Below are 20,224 nucleotides of genomic sequence, written 5' to 3' on the forward strand. Positions count from 1 at the left end.
GACACAAATTGTCACACCATGCAAACACAAGCATAAAACAGAATTGGTACATGAGAAAAATACCAAATCAAGCCTCAAAGGTCCATCAAAATGTCTAGAATCAGCATGTAAAATTTCAAGTCCATTGGATTAAAAACAAGCATTTCATGATAGAAAGAGTAAGGCAATGTCACAAATGCACATGTGTTCAATCAACCTAGAGCAAATAAAATTCCAGCCATGCACAACTTTCAAATTCATCATCATTAAAAACTAGACATCTCAAGGACCAATATGCAAAAAATTGGGAGTGATTTCATACATTTTTCAATTTAATATGATTTTTACAAGTTAGCATACAACATGAAATTCAAACATGAACAAGGCATGGCAAAGTGGAGGGAAAGCACTAAAAATGATGAACAATTTTAAAAGTGGCTTCGCTGGGAATCGATCCCTGGTCAAATTCAAATGAAACGCGCGCGCCAACTACCAAACGACGTCGTTTCCATAAAGAACCCTAAGCTGCATGGCAAAATCCAGAAAACCGCCGCTAATTGCCAGGAACCGACGCAAATGACCAGAAACCGACGTTACGCATGAAGATTCATCATCTTCATCATGAAGAAGATGAAGATTCATCCTCAAATTTCCAGAAATTCCAGAAATTGCCGGAACTCAAAGATTTTTATATCATTCAAATCCTTATTCCATGTACATCATAGATCAACTAACAATTCATTCTAAAACATCATAACAAGTTCAAATCGTGCATGAACACTTTTGGATGCAAAACTTCAAATGCACATAACTCAGTCAATAATGCTCCATTTCACACGATTTTTTGGCTCAGAATTCTCAACAAACAAAGATCTACACGAATATACTCATGAATTGAAGAATTATGAAGGTAGAAAATCCTACCTCTTGAAGAGCAGGTTCTTGTTTTGCACATTCCAAGGCTCCAAACAATCCAGATCAACTCTATAATACTTGTGGAGATGATTGATGAAGAATTGGAAGCTCAAACACGTGTGGATCCAGCTTAATTTGAAAAACTCCATTAACACCTTCAAGCTTCAAGCATGGTTGAATCTGACCCGAATTCTTCAAAGTGCACGTTGAATCTTACTCAAAACCACTCCATGATCATGAATTATGCAAGGAAATGAGTGTTTGTGTGAAGAATTTGGAAGTTCTTTGTGAGAGAAAATTTTGAGCAAAATTCTAAATCTAGATCTGAAAATGTGTGTTGTCAATGAAACAGTTGTGATTAAGCTTATATACTCCCTCTTAATTAATCTGAAATCAAACTTAAGCCATGGTTAATTGAGATTAAGAGAATATAAGGTGTATGCACCAATTTGCATTTTCACCTCATGCATGAGATGCACACGTGAACAGTGCACACCAAGGCCCAAATTCACTCAAAATTAGCCCATGCACACATTAGGATTGGAATTTCATGCATGTGATCAACCAAATTTGATTTTTGCAATTTTCCTCCAAAATCTTCATGAATAAACAAGTGACCATGTGATAACAATTCATGCAATGTGATGAGGTATTTGGAAAATACATGACATGAGAAACATTTCAAAAAGAACCACCAAATTTGGAGTTTTGGTTCAAAAGATATGGCCATTTGAAGTTTCAAGCACACTTTGCAATGATTTGATCATAACTCCTTAACCATTCATTAGAAATTCATGATCTTGGACTTTTTGGAAATGGGAGAGAAATATATTCAACTTTCATGTTGGACAAAATTTCATTTGAAGCTTCTTTGATGTTGGAAAGTTGAGTTGAAGTTGGTCTAAAAACTTGCCATTTTTGGAAACTTGAAATTACAGGTCACTTTCCATTTTTGGAAACTTTTGATCTGGCTCCAAAATCTTCAAGGTAGATATTTGACATGTTGAATAACCTTCTTTGGGACATGAATGAAGTGTCTCAAACCATTTCTCCATCTCCTGGCCCTCAGTTGACTTGCAGTTGACTTTTATGGGCGTCAGATGACTTGGTCATGCACTGTGGACTTTGAGCCTTCAACACTTGGCCAACTTGCATCAAGATGAACCTTGGGTTGTGTAAGCTCATTGGAACAACCAACTCATGGAAAAACCCTTGCTCTCTTGCACAGATGGATTCTCCTGATCAGTTTTGACTGATGCAATGCAATGGACTATGCAATGTGAATGCAATGTTAATGACCTAAAAATGAAATGAATGTACAAATGGGAGGTGCAAATTTGAGGTGCTACAGTTCCCCACAGAGATCCATCCTTCCCTTTGATAATTTCCCAAGTAGAGTGGTTTCTACGGTGGATTTTATCTGTGTGATGATCCTGTCCCTAGCCGGAATGACTGATGTTCATTCCCCTGCAGAGATCTTTGTTTCCTGGTATCTCTTGCCCCCATCAGATTGGATGTTCTCCACTGGGCCTGGCTTTCTCTCTTGAGATGTAGTACCAGATATTTGTTCATTGATTCTTGGACCTATTTGTGTTAGATATGTCTGTTTTGTCAGCATCCATCATACATAAACCACGCATATATGCATAATTTTAACATTTAGATATTCATGTTGCATTCTTTGCCATATATCTTTGTTTATTATCTCCTTCTAGTTGGTAATATATTTCCCCAAGCAGATGTGTGTGTCTGATCTCCCCATGTAGAGTCAGTCCCATAAGCAGAAAGTGTGTATCCTTCCTTCCATATTCCCCACTGAGTTATGTCCTCATGGATGATGGTTGTTTCTGTTTCCTCCCAACACATATATTAGGATGAAGTTTCCCCTGAGCTATATCCTCATAGGGATGAGTCTTGTTTCATCGTGTCTCTCTAGTTTGTTCCTAGATTGGCTTTTTGCGATTTCCCTTTGCACTTCCCCGTAGTTTAGATAATTGATTGCTCAGTGTAGCGGGGTATTCGTTACCATTAGAGATATTGACTAAATCCAAGGTAAATCATACAAGTCGAGTCGCCACCGCACTTCTATTTATCCAAAGGAATGGTTAGAAAGCGAACAAAAACCTAAAAGTTTTATCAAATCAAAAACTAGTAAAAGAGAATCAGAGATCTGGGAAGGGGGTTGGTTATGCAATGGGAAGGTGGTAGGCACCCAAGACATCCTAGGTACTCCTAGGGAGCCCTTTTCCTACATGTGGTAAGGTTGTTGTTTTGTGAAAATTTGTTTGTGCAAACATGATTGAGGGGATGAGAAGAGAATATACAAGTAATTTACATTTTGTGTTTGGATGGATAAACCCATTGCCTACGTACCATCTTAAAAAAGATTAGGATCAAAACCTCGTAGTTCGGGGTAAAAATCTCAAAACAAGTTGGTGAATTGATTAGTCCAAAAGCCTTAAGGTCTTTTGTTATCAAAGGGAGAAAACTCAACCTAAAACCACAAATCCACCATGTGAGGATAACTTCAACATGCTAGTGAGGGGTTAACCCTATAATAAGCATGGAAGACTCATTGTCCATCACTAAGGATATAGGTGAGTATTACATCTACCACAAAGATAACTCAAACCTAATAGCTAAAGGTTATGAAAAAGTTTTGATTAGAAAGTGGCCATTGAAACCACAAAAAGACATTTGAATGGGTTATACAAAATGGTCAAAGTGGACTTAAAGATTCAATTCAAAATAAGTGTTATGAAAAGAAAGTTTGAAAATCAAAAGCATAAGGCTTAGGTTTCTAATGTTGAAAACAAGTGTTAGATGTTTGCACAAAAGTTTTGGCTTGGGTTAGAGTGGAGAGAAGAAGAAGAAGGGCTAAAGTCCTAAGCAATGCAAAAATGTGAGGGAAAAGAAACAAAACCACAATGGAGTTCCTCTCTTGAGATCATATTGATGATCTAAGTAGCTTCCATCCTTTGGAATAAGCAATCACACAAAGCATAAACTCAGGCAATCAACAGTCAAATTAACTCTTGGAAAGACTCCTCAATGTATCTTGGATCTTTCTCTCTTAGAAGCTCATGGCAATGGTTCCTCAATTAAGCTCAAGTTGGAACTCCTAGCACAAGAAAACACACATCAAAAGGTTCTATTTACAAATCAAAGAGTGGACAAGAGGGAGTTTAGAAAATGGTTCTTTCAATGTTCATCTTCAAGATTAAGCATTCTAAAGGCCCCAATGCCTAGTTTCTCTTTGACTCCAAATTTGCATAGGGAAAGTCCTAAGATCTAAGTCCATTTTGTCCAATTCTTTGCATTTGGCTCACAACAATCAAAACAAAATACAAGCACAATAGTATATACACAATTATGTGCTCAAGTGAGCAAAAGGCAAATGGCAAATGGCATTAACATAAACATGTGCTCAAGTGAGCAAAGGAAAAAGCAAATGAATAATATGTACAAGAATAGTAAATTGCATAAAAGTAAAGTGCAAAAAGTAAATGTTAATTGTTAATGGTTAGTGTTAGTAGTTAGTGTGCCATAAGGCAAATTTAGCACTATGTTAAGCAATCGTAATTGGACTTATGTAGAAGTCACAACTATATGAGGCCGGTCAATAATAATGTAGGCAACAACACAAGTTAGAAGTCTTGCTAAGTGAACCAAGTTCCAACAACTTGCCATGCCAAAAAGAAGAAGAGAATTGATCTTGTATTGGTTTAAGTCTTTTGCATGATTTAGGAAAACAACCTATCCTTAATGCAAAGCCATTCACTTGATCAATTGATCAAGATGAATTAGATTGGAATCAAGGAAGATTAAGCCTCCCTAATCAATGCTAACTTATCAACCTTTAACTCATTGATCAAAAAAGAAAAAGAAGAAGAAGAAGAAAGAGATGAATAATGGAAAAGGAAAATGGAAAGAATAAAGTGCATAAGGTGAAATCAAATGTACCAATCCATATGTGTTGACCAAATGACATTGAAAGTCAAAGTCAAACAATGAGAAATCAGAAATGAGATGAAGATTGGAGGTCAAACAATAAGCAAAATATTTTTGGCACTTTTAATTTTAAAATAAACTTGAATTAAAAAAGAAGAAAGGTCAAACTTCAAAATCACTTCAAATCAACCTTGAAAGGCACAAGTGATTTATCCTAAGTTCAAAAAGGTCAAACAAAGTTTGACAACAAATTTTAGCATTTTTAAAAGTCATAAACTATTTTTTTCAATTAAAAATGAACAAAAATAACCTAATTGAACTAAAATCTCAAATAAATCTCAAATCCATTAAAAAACTGATGAGAATATTTTTCATAGATTCATCATCATTCAAATGGGTTGGGAAAATATTTTTGTATTTTTTTGAAAATCACAAACTGTTTAAAATGAATTAAAAATGACCAGGAAAGAGAAAATTCACAAAAAATACCAAATGATAAAATAAAAAATATTAAAAATCAAAATTAGAAACTAGAAATTATTTGGAGAAGAATGCAATTGGTCCCATAATTTTTGGATTTAAAATGAAGAAGATATCAATTTTTGAAAATAATGGAAATAAAAGAAATAAAATCAGAAAATAAGAAATTCAAAAAACAAGGAGCGTTAGATCTGAGCTCATTAATTGAGCTGGCAGATCATACGCTCCAGAAGCGCACTTCCACCATAGGTCCAAGTCAATGCGCTAGACATGGCATTATTAAAAGTCAAAATATCCAAGGGCTGGAATATAAACTAGAGATCAGATCCAATGCTCCACAACGCATCTGGCAAAGGGACGGCCACCGAAGCCACCTTCTTCTCCGGTGAGCATGAAGATTCCGATAACATTTGTAGGTTTCGAAAGCTTAACCAAAATACACGATCCATACATCGTTGGAAAGCTGGGATGATGTACATCATCCCTGTACCACTCTATTCCACTCTAGATCTCTATATTGAGAGAAATCAAAGATGGAAATTCTGTGATGTTCAAGTGAACTTCATGGATTTCAATAATTGAGCACACAAAACAATTGCCTCCATGAAGAGGACTTCAGCCAACACAAAATCCAAGCAAATAGATCAATAATTGGTGAGATTCGAAGAAAAAACCAGTTGAAGAACAACCTTGAATTCTGGAGATTTGAGCTTGCTTCCTTTGGCCAAAAAGAAGATCAATGGAGTATGAGAGAGAGGTCTAGGAGCTTTAGATCCAAAGATTCAACCAGATGTAGTTGAATTTTAGATCTGAATTTTTTTTGAAGAAAAGTGAAATAGCTCCTTTGGTGAGAGGTTAGGTTTTCAGTTCAGGAGCACTTCAGGTTGATTCATGGATGAGATTTGAATGGAATGGAGCTCTTATTTATAGATGGAAATGCAAGGCAAGTGTGATTCAATCCGTGTGTATGGAATTGGATATTCATTGCATGGGCTTGCATGATCATGCAAAAGGCCCAAATTGAATTCCAAATGCAATCTGAAATGAATGTGAGAGGATTTGGACGCGTAGTTTGGAGTGAAATGGCTTGTGCATGGAGTTTTGATGTGTTATGCATAATTAAACGAAAAACTTCCCCTCTTCGAAAATGCTATTTGCCAAATCCAAACATGAGCATGTGAGTAATGGTTGGAAAGGGTTTGATGCGAGGAACAATTTTTATGTTGGGCAAAAATCCATTTGAAGTGTGGAAATTGGTGAATTTTGAGCTTAAAGTGCAAGATGCAAAACATGCAAAGGCAAAATTTCTAAATTTGGCCAATGTTCAAGCCCTTCTGTTTTGATGATGCAAGCCTCAAATGAAAAAACCTCCAACTTCAAAGTTGTATACCTCTTCAAGACAATCAAAATGGACTTAAATTTGGCATCATTTGGATTTTTTATGAAAGAGTCATGGGCACTTGAAGTTGGACTTTTTTGCCTTTTAATGCATTTGGTCCAAAAGGACCTATAATTCCTTGCATTATCACATGTATTTACTTTGAGATTTTGAAATTTTGTTCAACATAACATTTGAAGTATACATCTTAAGATTTCCAATGCATTTGATCCCACCTCAAAATCATAAAAAATGAATGAGTTATGTTCATGGGAAGTTGACCCAAAATTAGGGTTTCAGTCAAAATGACCTATAATGTATTGGAATGGGAGATGACCTTCCAAGCTTCAAATCAATTTTTGATGAACATGAAAGTTGTTCATATTGTCCTTAAGATTATATTTTCTTTTTGGATCATCTCCATTTGACCAACACATAAAATGTTAGGTCTCAGTGCATTTCAAAATAGTCAGATGAATTGACTGCTCAACTTCTCAAGTCCATGACTCATATCTGGATGAATTGATGATTGAGGACACTCAAATAAGTTCAAATATGCATAAAATGATGAATTAAAGAACTTCCCTTGATTGCATTTGATCATGGGCTGAGGTTGCTTCAAGAGCAAGGCATTGTGGTGCACAGATGAATTAGGGTTTCCTTGGGGGGACAAACCTCAAACCCTTTGACTTGCTTTGATCAAAATGATGAATTGAGATGCTAGGGAGGCATATTTGATGGATGAGAGCTTTGGGAACCATTACCAAGTTTGCTTTCATCTTCTTTTGACCATATCTTTGTACCAGTGATCTCCTTGAAGCTTTTGACCTTGTGATTGCTCAAGCTACAAACAAAAGATGTTAGTGACATATTTTTGTGCTTTTGGTTAGTAAACATCATAAGAAAAGCAATGCTATACAAATCAATTATGCTTGGTGATCTCAAACTACTCATAAGAGGTCCTACCCAAAGGTAAAGGGAACCAAGATGCTTATGATCCTTGAGGCAATGCAAATGCAATGTTATGATGCCATGAGGGATCTTAGGGACAAAATTAGGGTCTTACAGATGCCCCTATTTAAGATCATTCTAGCCGGAGAAGTGAAGGTTAAAATCCTCGTCTCGACTGGGTAGAATGGGCTTAAATAATAACAAAGAGACGAATTTTGGTCCCTAAGAGACCTCATGATGCAGATGTATGCATGCAAATGGTAAAACTTTGTGGGGATAGGTCCACAAAGGCAAAGATCAGGAGGAAACCGACGATTCCTAGGGATAATTCGTTCTATGGGGCAGATACTCTACCGGGGAGTAAAGGGATGAAAACGCGGGAGCAGGTCACGACTTAAAACTTGCTAAGAGACACGGAGAGAATCCATGAAATGAATCCATGGAAGGACTCGAGCTGACTCGAAGATCCATGTATTGGGGAATATGCCAATATAGCAAAATTATCCGTAACGGATACTTCGGATAAAAATTCGGACTCAGGTGGAGGTGTCCACTAAGGACTCAGCTGAGGAAAAACAAATGAGGTATTACCGGTTACTGGGTAATAAGCTCAAAAAGAGATCATGTGATCCTACCGGCATCAGGGTGAGGGAAAAACATGCTCCGGGAGAATGAATATCTAAGACCGGTATAAGGGTGAGAGATATCAATCAACCAAATCATCTGAGGAAGACCTAAAAGGTATATTTCAACTCAGGAAAATCTGACTCCACAGGGGAAAAAAAGTCAAAATAGGGAGCAAAAGGAGGGAACACCAGGGATGCCGGTTACTGGGCATATAATAAGTGACCAACCAAAACGTGAATCGGGGGAATATTCCCAAGACACTCATCATCGAAAAGAGGGCTAAAAGCAAACTCGATTATGGGATGGACATTCGATTCCACAAAGGGATACGAATCTTACTCAACTGGGGAAGAACAAAAGGCTTCGACCAAAGAGTGCATGAGATATATTATCTATTATCGTCAGAACGTAGATAATATACTCGCATGGAAGATTATCCACAACCGGTTACTATGTTAATAAAGGATAAATCGACCGACAAAGATGGGCATCGGGTTACCGAAACTAGGTATATAATGATGACCAATCAAGGGGAGCAACGAACATCACCGGCAACTGGCATATAAAAGATGACTTGCTAGGGATAAACTGCTTAATCAGAGTAATTATCCAAGAGAAATGAGGGAATATCGACACCGAATATTGGATAATGATAACCGTCAAGGAGGGGATTACATCTATCGGATACTGAGTAGACAACAACGGAAAAGTAACCGTCATCGATTAGGATGAACAAAAGGTTAACTCCGCAAGGGGATGAAATAAGGTTTACAACTACCGGTATGAAGGTAGAAAATCACAGACTCCGTCGGGGATAAGATGAATGATTACTAATTACTGAGCAATTATTCATTTATACCACAGTGGAGTGCAGGGAACAGTCACAAAAGGCCAATCTAGGATCAAACTTAAGAGGCAAGCTGAATTAAAACTCGTCCTAGTGAGAATATAACTCAATAGGGAAACCCATTTTAATATATGTTGGGAAGGAACAGAAACAACCATCATCCACGAGGATATAACTCCGTGGGGAATATGAAAGGAAAGATAAACAATTTCTGCTTAAGGGGCTGACTCTACATGGGGAGATCAGACCCCGACATCTGCTTGGGAAACGTATTACCCACTCGCAGGGGATAACAAACAAAGATATATGGCCAAGAACGCAATCATGAATATCTGAATGTTTGAAAACTATATGCACGCATGCATGGTTATGTATGATGAATGCTGACAAACAGACATTTCTAACACAAACAGCTCCAAAGAATAAGCGCACAAACATCCGGTACTACATCTCAAGAGAGAAAGCCAGGTTCACTGGAGAGTATCCAATCTGAAGAGGGAAAGAGATACCAGGAAGCAAAGATCTCTGCAGGGGGATGAACATCAGTCATTCCAGCTGGGGGGGCAGGAGTTATTGCACAGATAAAATCCGCCACATAAGCAACTCTACTGGGGAATCTATCCGAAGAGGTGGGGGGATCTGTGGGGAAACAACCACCAAATATGAGGCTTCCAAGGTCATCGCCAAATACCGTACTACCAAAGATCACACCCTATTGTGGATCATACCATCCTTGGGAGAGCACTGAAGATCTCTTAAGTATCCTTATGTCATTGTGAATGTTCATTTTGTTTAAAAACAAATTTATGAAAAATTCGATTATTTAAAACAATGATACTTTTTCAATGGAAACATGCAAAACATTTGTTGAATAGAAACAAATAAGAGTGCGAATAATTGGATAAAAAAGCTCAAATTTATTTGATGGAATGATAGTCTGCAAATGGCAAGACTCCATAGATCTTTACAAATTTGAAATTGGTGATATATATTGGAAAAGGGTTACATTGAACATAATGACCATTTCTCCACCAATTCTGAATCCGGTGTATTTGTAGCTTTGGTTGATGACGAATGAGCAAGAATCTCTGACGGATGACAGTTGTAGAACAAAGTCTTATAAGAATGCAGTTACTTGCCAAATCCCTAATTTTTGCCTAGATTGCCTCAGGATGAGGTACTCAATCTAGCAGGATATATATATTCATTTTTTATGTCTCTAACTTTTACCTGGATCGCCCTTTCGGGTTTTAAATCCACCGAGACGCTCATTTTTGCCTAAGCCGCCCTTTCGGGTTTTCAACTTAGCGAGCTATTCTGTTTTTATTTTTAGGCAAAGTATTTCTTGACTGCATCTGAATTCACAGGACGGGAGAAATCCTCCCCATCCATAGTTGTAAGTATCAAAGCACCGCCTGAAAAGGCTCTTTTAACAACATATGGACCTTCATAGTTTGGAGTCCACTTGCCCCTGGAATCGGGCACGAAAGACAAGACTTTCTTGAGCACAAGGTCCCCTTCTCGGAACACACGGGGCTTGACCTTCTTATCAAAAGCTTTCTTCATCCTTTGCTGATATAATTGACCATGGCACATGGCAGTCAATCTCTTTTCTTCTATCAAATTCAGCTGGTCATAACGACTCTGAACCCATTCAGCATCAGTCAACTTGGCTTCCATCAAGACTCTCATTGATAGGATCTCCACCTCTACTGGGAGTACAACCTCCATGCCATAAACAAGAGAGAAAAGGGTTGCCCCTGTTGAAGTGCGGACAGATGTGCGATATCCGTGTAAAGCAAATGGCAGCATCTCATCCCAATCTTCGTGTGTGACAACCATTTTTTGGATAATTTTCTTGATATTCTTATTACCAGGTTCAACAGCCCTATTCATCTTGGGTCTATAGGGAAAAGAGTTATGATGCGCAATCTTGAATTCACTACACAGTTCTTTCATCATTTTGTTGTTCAGATTAGATCCATTATCAATAATAATCTTATCTGGCACACCATAACGGCATATGAGTTGATTCTTGATAAGCTTCACGACCACCTGCCTGGTCACGTTTGCATATGATGCCGCTTCAACCCACTTGGTGAAGAAATCAATTGCTACGAGAATAAATCTGTGTCAATTAGATGCTTTTGGCTCTATCATGCCAATCATGTCAATTCCCCACATGGAGAAAGGCCATGGTGATGAAATCACGTTCAGAAGTGTCAGGGGAATATGAATCCTATCTGCATAAATCTGACACCTATGGCATTTCTTCACATATTTGCAGCAGTCAGACTCTATTGTCAGCCAATAGTAGCCTGCTCTCAACATCCTTCAAGCCATGGCATGTTCATTGGAATGAGTACCAAATGAACCCTCATGGACCTCAGTCATCAATAAGTCTGCTTCGTGTCTATCCACACATCTGAGCAGAACCATGTCAAAATTTCTCTTATAAAGCACATCACCATTGAGGTAGAAACTTCCTGATAATCTCCTCAGAGTCTTCCTGTCTTTCACAGATGCCCCAGGTGGGTAAGACTGGTTCTGAAGGAAACACTTGATATCATAGTACCATGGCTTATCATCTTTCACTTCTTCTACTTCAAATACATGAGCTGGTCTGTCCAAGCGCATCACAGTGATATTGGAAATTTCATTCCAAAGATTAACCACAATCATCGAAACAAGTGTAGCAAGAGCACCTGCCATCCGATTCTCATCTCGAGGAATATGATGGAAGTCAACCTCAGTAAAGAATGTTGAAATCCTCCTCGCATAATCCCTATATGGAATGAGGCCACACTGATTCGTTTCCCATTCACCCTTAATCTGATTAACAACGAGGGCCAAATCACCATATACATCAAGATGCTTAAGCATTAGATCAATGCACTCCTCCAATTCCATAATACAGGCCTCATACACAACCATATTATTCGTGCATTTGAAAATTAGCCTTGCTGTAAAAGGAATATGTGTGCCCTGAGGAGTAACAATCACTGCCCCAATACCATTTCCATATTGATTTACAGCGCCATCAAACACCATACTCCATTTGGAACCAGGCTCTGGCCCTTCATCGAGTGTAGGCTCATCACAATCTTTCATTTTCAAATACAGAATCTCTTCATCTGGGAAGTCATACTGAACTGACTGATAATCCTCAATCGACTGATGTGCCAAGTGATCAGCCAAAATACTACCTTTAATAGCCTTCTGAGCTCGATACTCAATATCATACTCAGATAACAACATCTGTCAACGGGCAATCCTCCCTGTTAAAGCAGGCTTCTCAAAGATATACTTGATTGGATCCATTTTGGATATCAACCACGTCGTATGATTTAACATATACTGACATAGGCGCTTAGCAGCCCAAGCCAAAGCACAACATGTTTTCTCAAGCATTGAATATCGAGACTCACAATCGGTGAACTTCTTGCTCAGGTAGTAAATAGCATATTCTTTCTTCCCTGTTTCATCTTGCTGACCAAGGACACAACCCATTGAGTCTTTAAGAAGAGTCAGATACATAATCAATGGTCTTCCTTCCATGGGCGGAGACAGAATCGGAGGCTCAGACAGATACTCTTTAATACTGTCGAAAACTTTCTGGCAATCTTCGGTCCAATCATGGGACTGATCTTTCTGGAGGAGCTTGAATATTGGCGCACATGTGGCAGTCATGTGGGATATGAATCTGGAAATATAATTCAAACGGCCAAGAAAACCTCGGACTTGCTTCTCAGTTTTGGGCGCAAGCATCTCTTGTATTTCTTTGACCTTTGCAGGATCAACCCCAATACCTCTTTTACTAACAATAAAGCCCAATAACTTGCCAGAACGGACTCCAAATGTGCACTTGTTGGGATTCAGACGGAGCTTGTACTTCCTCAAACGCTGAAAAAGCTTCAACAGGTGCTCTACATGTTCAACCTCCGTTCTTGACTTAGCGATCATATCGTCAACATATACCTCGATTTCCTTATGCATCATATCATGAAACAAGGTGGTCATAGCTCGTTGATACGTGGCTCCGACGTTCTTCAAACCGAAGGGCATCACTCGATAACAGAATGTTCCCCAAGGTGTGATGAATGTTGTCTTCTCCATATCCTCGGGTGCCATCTTCATCTGATTATATCCGGAAAGACATTGAATGTAGTTGTATTGTCTACCAACATATCAATATGTGGTAGAGGAAAATCATCTTTCGGACTAGCTTTATTCAAGTGTCTATAGTCCACACACATCCGGACTTTTCCATCTTTCTTAGGCACAGGCACAATATTGGCCACCCATTGAGTATATGTAGAAGTCACCAGAAACCCCGCATTAATTTGCTTCTGAACTTCCTCTTTGATCTTCACTGCCTTATCAGGATGAGTTCTTCTAAGCTTCTGCTTCACGGGCACGCACTCAGGTTTCAAAGGTAGGAAATGTTGCACAATATGTGAATCTAGACCAGGCATGTCTTCATATGACCAGGCAAATACATCGACGTATTCTCGTAGCAATTCAATCAACCCCTTCTTAACAGATCCTTCCAAGAGTGCCCCAATCTTCACCTCACGCACACAATCTTCGGACCCCAAGTTGACTGTTTCCAGATTCTCGAGATTTGGCTGAATGATCTTCTCTTCATGCTCAAGTAGACGGGTAATTTTGTCAGGAATCTCTTCAAAATTATCTTCTTCCGCCTCATATACAGGGAATTCAAAGTTGGGAGATGGTGTTGGGTCATTATGTTTAATGGGTTTGATCAACCTGCATAATGATTTTGGATATGAAAAGCTTTAGAATTCAAACAAGGCAAATCATTATGTAGATGAAAAGATTGATTTTATTCTATTTTTAGGTTTTATGTGATCACCAATCTCATGCAAAAAGCGAAAAGGGAAAATAATTGGAAAAACAAACATTTAACATGAATCTATTGGATAAAAATATCATTGTATTTATGCGCCAACAATGTCATCACTCCTCCTTTTGGCATGGGAGGAGGGTTTTTAAACACAATGAACATGACTTTGACTTATGGATAACTGTTGGAATATCCACAACGACCCAATTATTGCAGATCCCCCCAGGGATGACGAAGTTGCCAGAATCCTCTTCGTTCTCTTCCAGAATGGCAGCAGCCTCTTCGTCTTGATCAGTGTGGATGAAACCTCCACTCTTGAACAACCCTTGCGTATTGGAAACCCCAGATGAATAACCTATGCCAGCCCGGGATTTGTTGTCTTCTAGCTCAATCATTTTCCCTAATCCAGCAGTTGCACCACGCTCAATGGCCAACTTTGCATCTTTGTAGGAAGCAAATGAAGGAGTTCTCTTCTCAATAGGTTCAGTAATAGATAAAGCTTGGAAAGGAGTTCCAACTTCATCCTCAGTATCTATATATGAGAAGGAAGACAAATGGCTAACCAGGAGAGCCCTTTCTCCCCCTATCACCAGCAGCTTCTTATTCTTCACAAATTTCAATTTCTGATGTAGGGTGGATGCCACGGCGCCTGCCTCGTGAATTCATGGTCTGCCTAGGAGACAGTTATACGATGGGTGAATATCCATAACCTGGAAGGTAATCTGGAAATCACTTGGTCCGATCTTGACTGCGAGATCAACTTCCCCAATCATAGTTTTGCGAGACCCATCGAAAGCCTTCACAACTACTCCATTCTGCCTCATGGGAGGCCCTTGATATGACAGCTTCGAGAGAGTGGATTTTGGAAATACATTCAATGATGACCCAGTGTCCACCAGCACATTGGACATGGCATCGTCTTTGCAACCCATAGATATATGTAATGCCAAGTTGTGGTCTCTTCCCTCCTCGGGGAGATCAGAGTCACAAAAACTCAAGTTGTTACAAGCAGTAATGTTTGCAACAATGCTATCGAATTGTTCTATCGTGACATCATGATCCACATATTCCACATCGAACACCTTCTGCAGAGCCTCTCGGTGTGGTTCTAAATTCAAAAGCAATGATAACATAGATATTTTGGATGGCGTTTGTAGAAGCTGGTCTACAACATTGTATTCGCTCCTCTTGATGAGCTTCCGCATCTCATCGCAGTCTTCTTTCATATTGTCGCTCGGGCCAACAGAAGCAAGATTTTTCAATGTAGAGGAGGGCTTAACAACAAGTGCCGGATTCAGAGTGCTCACAACATTCCCAATCGGGCGCTCAACAAAATCAGCATTAGCTTGAGGCTTTGAAGGTGCTGAAAATACACGACCGTTGCGGGTCAAACCACTAACATCGGCAATGTTAACAACAAATGAGGATGGCAAGGACACCTCTTTACTATTTTCTACCGCGACAACATTGTAGCGATAGGGGACCGCCTTTCCAGAAGAGTATGGTACCGGTCCGACTGGCTTGATGGTTAATGCGGGAGAAACCTTCTGCTTACTGCCATCATACTTGATAATAACAGGCTCGGGGATCCGGAATACTAGAGAAATTACGTTGACCTCATCAACATCTTCGTCAACATTTCTGTTTGAAGGATCTCAATAACTCCTTCATCCAGCATTTCTTGAACATCTTTGCGCACCTGGCGGCAACCTCTTTGATTGACAGAACATACTCGGCATCTATCATGGTCATGCTCATAATGACTATAATCACATAACAAACAATGCATCTCGACTAGAGATTGTCGAATATGACTGACGTCTTTACCTTTGTCTTTGCCAGGGCAAACCTGGACCATGTTGACAGATTTCCCATGCTCGGGCAATGGGTCCTTCTTCACGTTAGGACTTACATCCTCGAAACACAGAATGCCGCACCTCACAAGATCTTGAACCTTGGTCTTCAAAGGGTAGCAATTCTCCACGTCGTGGTCGGGAGCACCAGAATGGTAAACACAGTATAATTCGGGCTTATACCACCACTAGGGGTTAGTAGGTAAAGCCGGTGGGTCTCGCGGAGTAATCAACTTCCTCTCTATCAAAGAGGGATATAACTCTGCATACGTCATCAGAATAGGATCGAAGGTGACCCTTTTCCTCTCGTAACTTGTGCTGGTTTGAATACTGTTTTGAGGCTGGTAGGCCTGCTGTTGCGGACGGTGTTGTTGATGTTGATATTGCGGATGTGGTTGCTGATTGTTGTTATATTGCTGGTACTGCTGATTATCTCTGAAGACAGGTGCTATATGAGCCACCTGGTGCTGGTTACCGGCGGGACGCACGGTCTTCCTCCTCACAGAGGGTCTTCTTGGTTTCATATGAGAGGTCACGGCATGTGCTTCTCCATCTTTCTTTTTCGAAAACGCCCCATAACGTTTGGCAGAAGAGCCTTCTTCTCTCGTCAGACGTCCTTCTCTAACCCCTTCTTCTAGACGCATCCCCATATTCACCATTTCGGTGAAGTCGGAAGGAGCGCTAGCAATCATCTGCTCATAATAAAAAGAACTCAAGGTCTTCAAAAAGATCTTAGTCATCTCTTTCTCTTCTAGCGGGGGCACGATCTTTGCTGCTACCTCTCGCCACCTCTGGGCGTATTCTTTGAATGTTTCTTTGTCCTTCTGGGACATGGCTCTCAATTGATCCCTATCGGGAGCCATATCCACGTTGTACTTGTATTGCTTGACGAAGGCCTCGCCAAGATCGTTGAAGGATCGGATGTTCGCACTTTCTAAACCCATGTACCAACGCAGAGCAGCACCGGACAGACTATCCTGAAAGTAATGGATGAGCAATTGGTCATTGTCGGTCTGAGTTGACATTTTCCTGGTATACATGACCAGGTGGTTGAGAGGGCAAGTATTTCCCTTGTATTTTTCAAAGTCACGAACCTTGAATTTCACAGGGTCCTTCACATTAGGAACCAAGCAGAGTTCGGCAGCAGACTTGTCGAAAAGATTCTTTCCTCTGAGAGTTTTCAACTCCTTGCGAAGCTCAAGAAATTGATCGTTCATATCGTCCATCTTCTCATAGACATCTGGGCCCTCAGACGGCTCAGAATGATAAATGGTGTCGTCTACTCTGGGCAGAGTATGCACGACAGGAGGAGGAACATCAAGGACCGGGCTAGATGTCGGCATAGAAGCAAAGGTGGGAGCAGGACCCTCGGGCGTGAAATTGGGAGGCATCCCCCACGGGAATCCGGCTGGCATGGTCGTTGGAGCAAAGTGCACACTGGCTGCGGGCACAATCGAGGAGACAATCTTAGAGAAAACTGTCCTCTGGGAGGAGTTGAAGGTGTCGGAGAAGACTGGCTCTGGGCAATCATGAATGACTCCATCAAGGCACTTAATCTAGCCACTTCCTCTTTCAGTTTGCGGTTCTCTTGTTCCAAATGATCCATCAGTCTTGAAATATTGGCTCTGGTATAGTACCGGTGAGTCAGCTTGTCGTGAAAATAAATGAAGAACACAAAGTTAGACCACAAGACAAGAAGTCGGGAACAAAACCTGCTTATGCACATGATGCATGCAATGCTTGTGCACATGATTTGTTTTTTATTTCAAAGGAATTTTAGGGTTCTATTTGCATATTTTGGAAATATTAAAAACTTTTATATGGAAACATAATATCTGGGAAATATTTTACACCAAAGAAGTACAGCATTGGTAACCATATACAAGAGAAAAGGAAAATAATCATCCTATGGATCCCTAGAAACAATCATCTATTGCTCGGGGCACAGGAAGATAGGATGCACGAAGTCTCTTCACCTCCCTCTCGTAGGCTGCCTCCATATCTGCCTTCTCCTTGGCGAGTCGGTCGTACTTCCTTTTCCAAAACCTGGAAGACTGAGGAAGTAGAGAAGTCCATGCATCATCAGGATCATCAATAACCTGATGTTCGAGGAACTCTATCAAAGCATCCTTCTCCTTGATCTGCTGAAGAAACTCCTCTCTTTCACGAATCCAAGCACGTTATCGGCCTTCGTCTCTCAACTCCTCTACTCCTTGGTCAGGGAGGGTTGAAGGCCCAGCCATAACCAAAGGTGTAGGTCTTGGATACTCGTAAGGCGTAAGATACTCAGACGCTCTCTTCCTAACCTAAGCAGTGTAAGGCTCCATAGCAACGCAATTCTTAGGACCCAACTCTTTCCTTCCTTTCCTATGAATCTTGCGCCAAGCGCGAACCATTCTGCCCTTCAAGTTTTGGGGATCTTTACCCTCTTGAAAGAACATACCCTCCAATAGAATGTTATTAGGTTTATCCTTTAGGGGGAACCCAAGTTGACGACGTGCCAAAACAGGGTTGTAGTTAATCCCACCACATGTACCAAGAAGAGGTACATTGGAGAATTCACCACAAGAGTCGATAATCTGCACACCATCACACACACGGTTGTGCTAAGAGATATCATCATTAGTGAGAGAATGAGTCTCGTGGACCACCGTAGACATCTTTTGTTCTCCTTGAAGGCGACCGTCTGCGGTAATAAAGAAATAAACCACTTATACAAAAGAGGCAAACAACACACAACGGCACCACCACCCTTTGCATTCCTCATATGCAAAGAGAAACAAGTGTCACCCAACAGAGTCGGAACGGGATTAAGAGTAGAGAAAATCCTAATAGCGTTTACATCCACAAACTTGTCGATGTTGGGGAATAACACTAACCTATAGATGAGAAGTACAAATATGGCCTCAAAGGCATCCTCACTCATGGCCTTCCCATACATAGTAGCTTGAGCAATGAGGAACTCAGAAGGGAGACCTTGAATTCCACCTTTGGTAGTCATATGAGCACCGACAAGAGATTCATCTATGTGCAACATGTCTGCTATCTCTTGAGAAGTAGGAATACTCTCCAAGCCACTGAACGACAACTGGTCTAGAATAGGTATACCCACAAGGTAGGCATACTCCTCAAGTGTAGGCAAAAGCTGGAAATCCGGAAACGTGAAACAACGTTACAAGGGGTCATAAAACTGCACCAATACACTCATCAATCCTTCGTCCACCTGAGTAGTCAGAAGAGGAAGAAGCTTCCCAAAATGAGCCTTGGAACCCAAGGGATCTAGTACATAGGATGTCAGATTCGTTAACTCTTTCAAATCTGGTTGTCTGAAACTGTACTTCTTTGTATTCCTTCTTTGTCTTTCCATGTCTGAAAATTTGCAAATAGACCTCTTAAGTCCCTTGAAAATTTTCTTCATTATTGATGATATGGATGCAAATGGGTGCATGAATGCATGAATGCAACAATCACACTCAAGGATCAAGCCAAGCACACCAAACAAAGGTCATGGGATGGATCATATCATCCTTAATATCAATCATCCATTTTGGTGGATTGTGTTTTACACCTTATCAACACCCAAGTTCCATTAATATTAAGGATACATGAACGGATCAACCACGAATCAAGGGTTTGTTGCGAGTCGCGAGCATGGAGTCTCGGTTAGGAACCCCCCAAAGGGAGTGTACTAGGGTTTAAACCTGCCAAACATGTTCTACAAGAGGTTCCCATAGTCATCATCCCATCTTTCGGATATTATCGGATAAACGACTACTCGTATTCCAAAAATATTCTCGAGAGAGACTCTTATGAGTGTAGTATCACGTAACAATCGTATCAAATCTTACATTCGAACGACTTTCGCACTACGTCCTAAGAATAGGCCAAGATGGGCTTGGTAAACTAAGGTCCTTAGCTTCTAAGGTCTATACACAACTACTTGTGTGACATTATTGATCCTAACATGACCTCCACCAAGTGAATGGTCTTGCAAGTCAACTTGCTAAGGAATAACTCCACACAAGTCAACAAGACTATGCCATTCTCCTATCCTAAGTGCACTCGAATCCGGGTATAGAACTCATCTCACAAAGATCACCAAGCATACAAGGAATTAATATCAAGCAAATCAATTATTACATACAATACAGTAATCCCAAATTGCAGAAAAATATGTCACAAAACAAAACAATACAATACAACAAGTATGAAAAGTAGGCAAAACCCACTGGGCAAAAGGTCTTCCCCAGCAGAGTCGCCACTTTTCTGTAGCGGGGTATTCGTTACCATTAGAGATATTGACGAAATCCAAGGTAAATCATACAAGTCGAGTCGCCACTGCACTTCTATTTATCCAAAGGAATGGTTAGAAAGCG

This window comes from Lathyrus oleraceus, chromosome 7 (genome assembly GCF_024323335.1).
Source record: "Lathyrus oleraceus cultivar Zhongwan6 chromosome 7, CAAS_Psat_ZW6_1.0, whole genome shotgun sequence".
Classification (NCBI taxonomy): Eukaryota; Viridiplantae; Streptophyta; class Magnoliopsida; order Fabales; family Fabaceae; genus Lathyrus; species Lathyrus oleraceus.